General features: G+C 41.6%; 1 non-coding gene across 1 annotated transcript; it reads left to right on the plus strand.

Moving 5' to 3' along the window:
• Window positions 1–489: 489 nt before the first annotated feature.
• On the plus strand, window positions 490–677 carry LOC119515049. Its single transcript, XR_005212945.1, has one exon. It is a non-coding gene; the product is annotated as a U2 spliceosomal RNA (small nuclear RNA).
• Window positions 678–6,072: the final 5,395 nt, after the last annotated feature.

The raw sequence follows: 6,072 nt of genomic DNA on the forward strand, positions 1-6,072 counted from the left end.
AACAATAAATATGTGCATAGTGCTTTTAGTAAGGTAAAAAGCTAGCTTCCCATATTTGGTTCAAGGAAATAAAGTGCTAGTTCCAATCCTGACTCTGGCCTTGTGGTTATGAATAGGTCATGTGCTTCACTGGGTCTCAGTTTCCTTATCTGTACAACAAAGGGGTTTTATTAGTTGATCTCCTGCCACCTCTGACAGCCTAGCCCACACCAATCAGGCACATCTCTCACTGGCTCTTTTTAGCTTGGGAGAGTCCATCTTGCAGGTGACACTGACCTGGTTTGAAGGTCAGTGGAGAACCCCAGGCTCCTGTGGCAGATCAGAGTTCATCTCTTTGGTCAGCTCATCTGACCAGCATAGAACACACATGTACTCTCAGTGCTAGTATATATGTGCTTTACTGTTTTGATTCTGTGATCTTCTATACAAGTGGGTGAGTGACATGATTGTAGGGGGTCCTTATATAGGGGTTCTTAAAACTCTCTTACCATCGCTTCTTGACCTTTTGGCTAAGATCACGTGTAGTATCTGTTCTTAGTTTAATATCTGATACATCCTCTATCCAAGGACAATAAGTTAAATGGGTTTTTGGAGCAGGGAGATGGAAATGGAGGTTGCTTGGTACACTCCACGCATCGACCTAGTATTGCAGTACCTCCAGGGATGGTGCACACACACACAAAACAAAACAAAAAACAAAACAAAAAGACAAAACCCTCTTGCCAACTATTTCCAAACCCTCGCTTACCCTGAAATCTGGCGTATTGCATTCACCATTAGAAATGGCTCCATTAGATCAAGGAATTGTCTCTAGTTAAAATGAAAATACGTTATCATAAGAAGTAGTACATTACTATATTAACCCCAGTCAACCTCATTAGCACTGATTACACATGAAATTAGCTAGCTTCTTATCCTTTTGGAGGACAGAGAGCAGATCTGGGGGAGAAAGGCAGACGAGGACTAACAGTTTAATGGGAAGAAGGCATTCCCAAGGAGGGCAAAACGAGGTGAGATGCTACAGTAGGATGCACTGGGAAGCTTGGGGGCAGCATGACTGTACTTCATTCATACATTCAAAGAAATAAACATTTATTAAGCCTTCATTTCACACTGGGCGCTACGTTAGGTGTTGATACAAAGATGAAGAAAAATTTGTCCTTGTTCCTAAGGCAGATACAATCTAGTTGGGGAAGAGGAGGATCAAATGTAAAATGGACAGTAAATTGTTATACACACACATTTTTCTTTAGTGCATGCAGAAGAGAAGGAGTGGTCAATTCTTGGAAGCATTAGAACAAATTTCCTTGAGGCCATACTGCTTTCCTTCCTGGTATGAAGAAGGAGCTGCTAATAGAGGAGGGTGAAAAAAACTGTGGCTATCTGATAACAATTTTTTTTTTAAATCTAGGACCAGCCTTGATAAGGGAAGGATAATGAGGCAAAATGAATTTATAGAGGAATTGGAGGCAGGGTCTCATTTGAACCTTTGGCCGTTGAAGGTCAAATTGTCTACTCAGCATCTAGGGGCACCAATAACGACAGGGGGCAGGGCTCATGGTGGCTGACAGCACCAGCTTTCGCTGTCAGACTCCCTGGGTTTGAACCCTGGCTCTGTGGCCTTGAATTACCATCCCTGCTTCCAGTTTTCTTGTTTCTAAATGGAGAGACAATAATACCTGTCGCATGGAGTTGGGAACATTAGATGAAATACAGTAATGCATGGAGAGTACTTCGCAATCGTGGCAATTACCATGTATCATTGGTCTTAATTTTCTGAGATGTGTTCTATGAAACAAAAATTATCTAAATTAGTGGTAGAGCCCAGGAATTCTAGTTCCAGTTCAGTGTCGTTTTGCCTCACTAATGAAACCAACAGCTTCTCCACGGCGTTCTGGGGATCTTATAAATCTTTCTTGTAGCCACTTTGTCTACCACATGTTCCCATCCAAGTTTTTTTTTCTATAATTATTACTGTGCCTTGCTTTCAGAAAACTCAGGTTAGGAAAATCTGAATGTGTTAAACAGATATATCTAGGGTTCATTATTCTTATTACAAAATAATTATTTGTTTTACAGGAGAATTAACCTTTTTTTACAGGAAAAGATAATTTCCTATGTACATACAAAACTGAATGCAGAATATAAAAACTTACTTTCGATATAATGTAGAATCTTGGAATTGGGAAAGTGTTGATGGACCTGACCTTAGAAATCATCTAGGCCAGTGGTTTACAAATTTTTATTGTAGCAATCCTATTTCTTTGGAAATCTTTCTTAGATGCATAATGCAGAAGAAAGCAGAGCTACCCTGATTAAACCAAGGGTGAGGAGGGGGCACCCCTGAAGTAGCTTGTGATCCCGTCTGAGGAAGTTTTCCAGTTTTACTGCTCTAATCCAATGATCTTATTTTGCACAATTCTTTTGTAAACTTGATACACCTGTATTTCTATTGATTCAACTTATCTGTCTTATTTTCTTTTTTAAATTACAGGTTCTTTCAGGGCAGGAACTAAAAATCCTTAGTATACTGTTCTGCATATGTGTATTTAAGGCCTTGTTAAAGTCTTCCTGTTGGTGGCAGAAACCACCAGAGACTATTATTATATATAAACATCCTTTACTGAATCTTTGGAAAGTGATTTCATAGTGCCACAGAATTTTCAGCTTGAAGGGGCCTTAGAGAAAATGTAGTTTAACATTCTCATTTTCCAGATGTGGAAACTGGGGCCTAGATAAGTGATCCGGTTGATGCTATACAGTGAGTTAATGGTAGAGCTGGGACAAGAGTGTTGGATGTCTGATTCCTGGTTTAGGGCTATTTAAACTTGTAACAGGAGGCTGCCCTTATGCAGTGAGAACATTATAGATTTGTGTTCCTGAGAATGCACTTAAGGTACCTACAAATCTCCTTTCTTTTCTCAATAGATAACCCAGAGAACTATCTAATCTGTGGCCTATATTTTTATCCACGTAAATTTTTTAAAATTATAAAAGGAAAAGTACTAACATAAAGAGATGTCCATAATATAGTAAATGAAAATGCAACTATTATAGGTAAGATGATCCATTTTGTTTAAAGCCTAGGTTATTTCCCTAAGGTTTAGCTGGACATATTTTTCTATGATCACTCCTGACAATGAACACTCAAGTATCTAATGATGTGATAACCATGCCTGTTAATTGATAAAAGTTGACATTGATGCCTGTCTATAACAACTGTAAGAGTTTTTTATTTACTTTATCTTATTCTTTTTAACTACTGCACAGTGTTGTCTAGCATATATGCATCATAATTCATTTACCCAGTCTCCTATTGATAGCATTTAAGTTGTCTCCAATTTTTCAAAAAGCTGCAGTAAAATTCCTCACACATACATTCGTTGCCCATGTGTGAATGTTTTTATGGGACAGACTCATAGAAGTAGAATTGCTGGATTAAATTTTGAGATTCTGTACGGCATTTATTCTCATATTTTTCTTTCATAGCTGAGACTAAAATGATTAAAGATTAAACCCCAATATCTGTACATAACTTTGTAGTTTATTAAGGCTTTCATGTCTGTGAAGTCATTTGAACGTCTTAACAACTATTTACAGATGGGGAAAATGAGGATCAGATAAATAATTTGCTCTTGATCCATAGCTAGGGAGGGTAGAACCAGATTTGAAAATTAGGTCTTTTCATTCAGGTGTAGGGGTAAAAGCCTCTATTTAAAACCCAGGAATAATCCATTAGGATGAGCATAGTCTCCGAAGGGAATCAGCTGTCCTCTGTCCCTTTGAAGGGGGCCCCATTTGGTGAGAAGTAGACGTTTCCAGACAGAAGCCGAGAGTGTCTGGGAGCCCAAACCTTAAAATCATCCTAAGAATGGTTCAGTTGTGTCCGTATTTCCCTTGGTGGGAAGTTCAAAAGGGAGTTGAGAAAATCATTTGGGTCTGTTGGGGATTGACTCATGTCCCCCCACAAAAGGCATGTTCAGGTCCCAACCCCTGATCCTGTGGGTGTGAACCCATTTGTAAATAGGACCTTTGTAGATATTATTAATTAAGGTGTGCCCAAACTGAATGAGGGTGCGATTAATCCAATATGGCCGAGGTCCTTATAAGCAAAGGAAATTGGACTCAGGAAAAGAAATCACAGGGAGCAGCTAGAAACTAGAAGTCAACAGAACTTGGAAGAAAAAGAAGACGCTGCCATGTGCATTGCCATGTGGTGGAAAAGCCAAGGACTCTAGGCTCGCCGGCAGCCAGCCCCAGAATGTTGCAGTCTTTGGGGAGAATGTGTCCCCATGCTGATGACTTGATTTTGGACTTCTCCTAGCCTTAAAACCATGAGTCGATAAATTCCCATCATTTAAGCCAACCCATGGTACAGTATTTGTTTTAGCAGCTGGGAAACCAATACCAGTGCCCTAGATGCAGAGGGGAGGAGAAGCCCTAAGATTTACTGAGTAGACCCACTGGAAAGGCCTTTATGAACAGAAGTGGGGTGTGCTGGGGGGCAGGAATAGGACACTTCCCTCTTGGGATGGAGGACTCTGCTCTGGTGGGCTTCCTACTCTGCTCCAAAGAGCTGCATTTCAACTTGCGAGAGGGCCTCTAGCATTGTTTGGGTCCCAATGAAACGCTGGTGACAGTCAAGATGTCCCTGTATAAGTATTCCTTTTTCCTTCCCCTTCACCTAGGCCCTGTCCATGCTAATTTGTTTGAACTTTCTAAGCTAATCATTGATACCAAAACAAATATCAGATCTTGTTTGGTTTAATAGACATTTATTGGGCACCTACTATGTGTAGGGCCCTGAGGATGTAAAGCTAAATGGTGGATAGAGCTCTCTGTAGAAAGACTAGGGGGTCTTCTGTAGCACCTCCATTCTCAGCCACCCAATGCTACCCAATTATATTATTGCTCTTGGCAGCAGAAGTTGCTCATGTGGGCAGGAGCAGAGCAAGTAAAAACCTGGCTTATTATACCACCACCATTTTCAGGCGACTGCCAGGGCCTTGTCAACCTTTTGGGCCTGGGCTATGTTTGGCTCAGCTTCCTCTTTGAGACCTCATCTCCAAGCTGCATATTATGCTAGCAGAACCCAAGGAGATTTATTTGGTGACCTTTCTCAGATGCAGAATCCAAGCAGGGGAGGGAGAAAATCAGCTCTGAAGTGGTTAATTTTACTGGCTGCTAAATTGATAAGCGGTGGGACGTCAGTCTGAAATGAACTCGCCTTGTTCGAAGGGGTTCTAAGACAGCAGAACTCAATCAGCAGTGGGCCGCACGGTTCAAGGCTGCAATTCATCCCGCTATGCCTCTGAAAAATGGGAGGTGACAGTTCATTTTGCCAGTGACAGTCTGTCGGTCTCGCTCGCTGCTTCTCCTGTCGATTGCCTGGCTGAGGTGAAGTGCAGCTCCGAGACACCCTTGTTTGGTATTCTGCTCAGCTGAGCAGGATGGTCCCAGGACCCAAGGTGTGCAAATCTTACTCTGCTTCCACAGCTTCTGTGCTTCCCTTCTCTGTGGCACTGAGATGCCCATGCATGATTAGGGGTCCTAGGAGCCATCTTCCCCGTTCTGGTCCTTTCCCTTTCCTTCCAACTCTCACTTTTGGTGGATTGGGCTCCCTGCTCTCACCAAGACCTCGTGAAACAAAGGCATCCTGCTCAAGAGGGTTCCAGCCTCCCAACAGAGGACTACGAGTGAGGCAAGATATGGACATGGGAGCAGAGAAATTATTGTTGCAAGTGAGGGGCACAGAGGGAAAGTCAGACAACCAGCAAGGCACAGCCTACCCAAACACAACTTGAATTTTTGAGGAGACCCCTGATCAAGGGCAAAGGGGGAGGAAGGAGAAGAGGAGATGGCTGTGAGTGCTTGTACTTAATCCAGTACTTTCTACTTCTCTAAAAAATAACACACATTTGAATTAGAGTCCGTGTGTCTTTGTTAACTTTCCCCATTTTGATAATCTTACTGGGTATCATTTAAGTGAATGTTGTCATTTTTAGGAAATACCACTGAAATCTTCAGCGAAAAAGGAGCATGGTATTTACAAGTTATTTTCAAATGACTCAG

This window comes from Choloepus didactylus, chromosome 18 (genome assembly GCF_015220235.1).
Source record: "Choloepus didactylus isolate mChoDid1 chromosome 18, mChoDid1.pri, whole genome shotgun sequence".
NCBI lineage: Eukaryota > Metazoa > Chordata > Mammalia > Pilosa > Megalonychidae > Choloepus > Choloepus didactylus.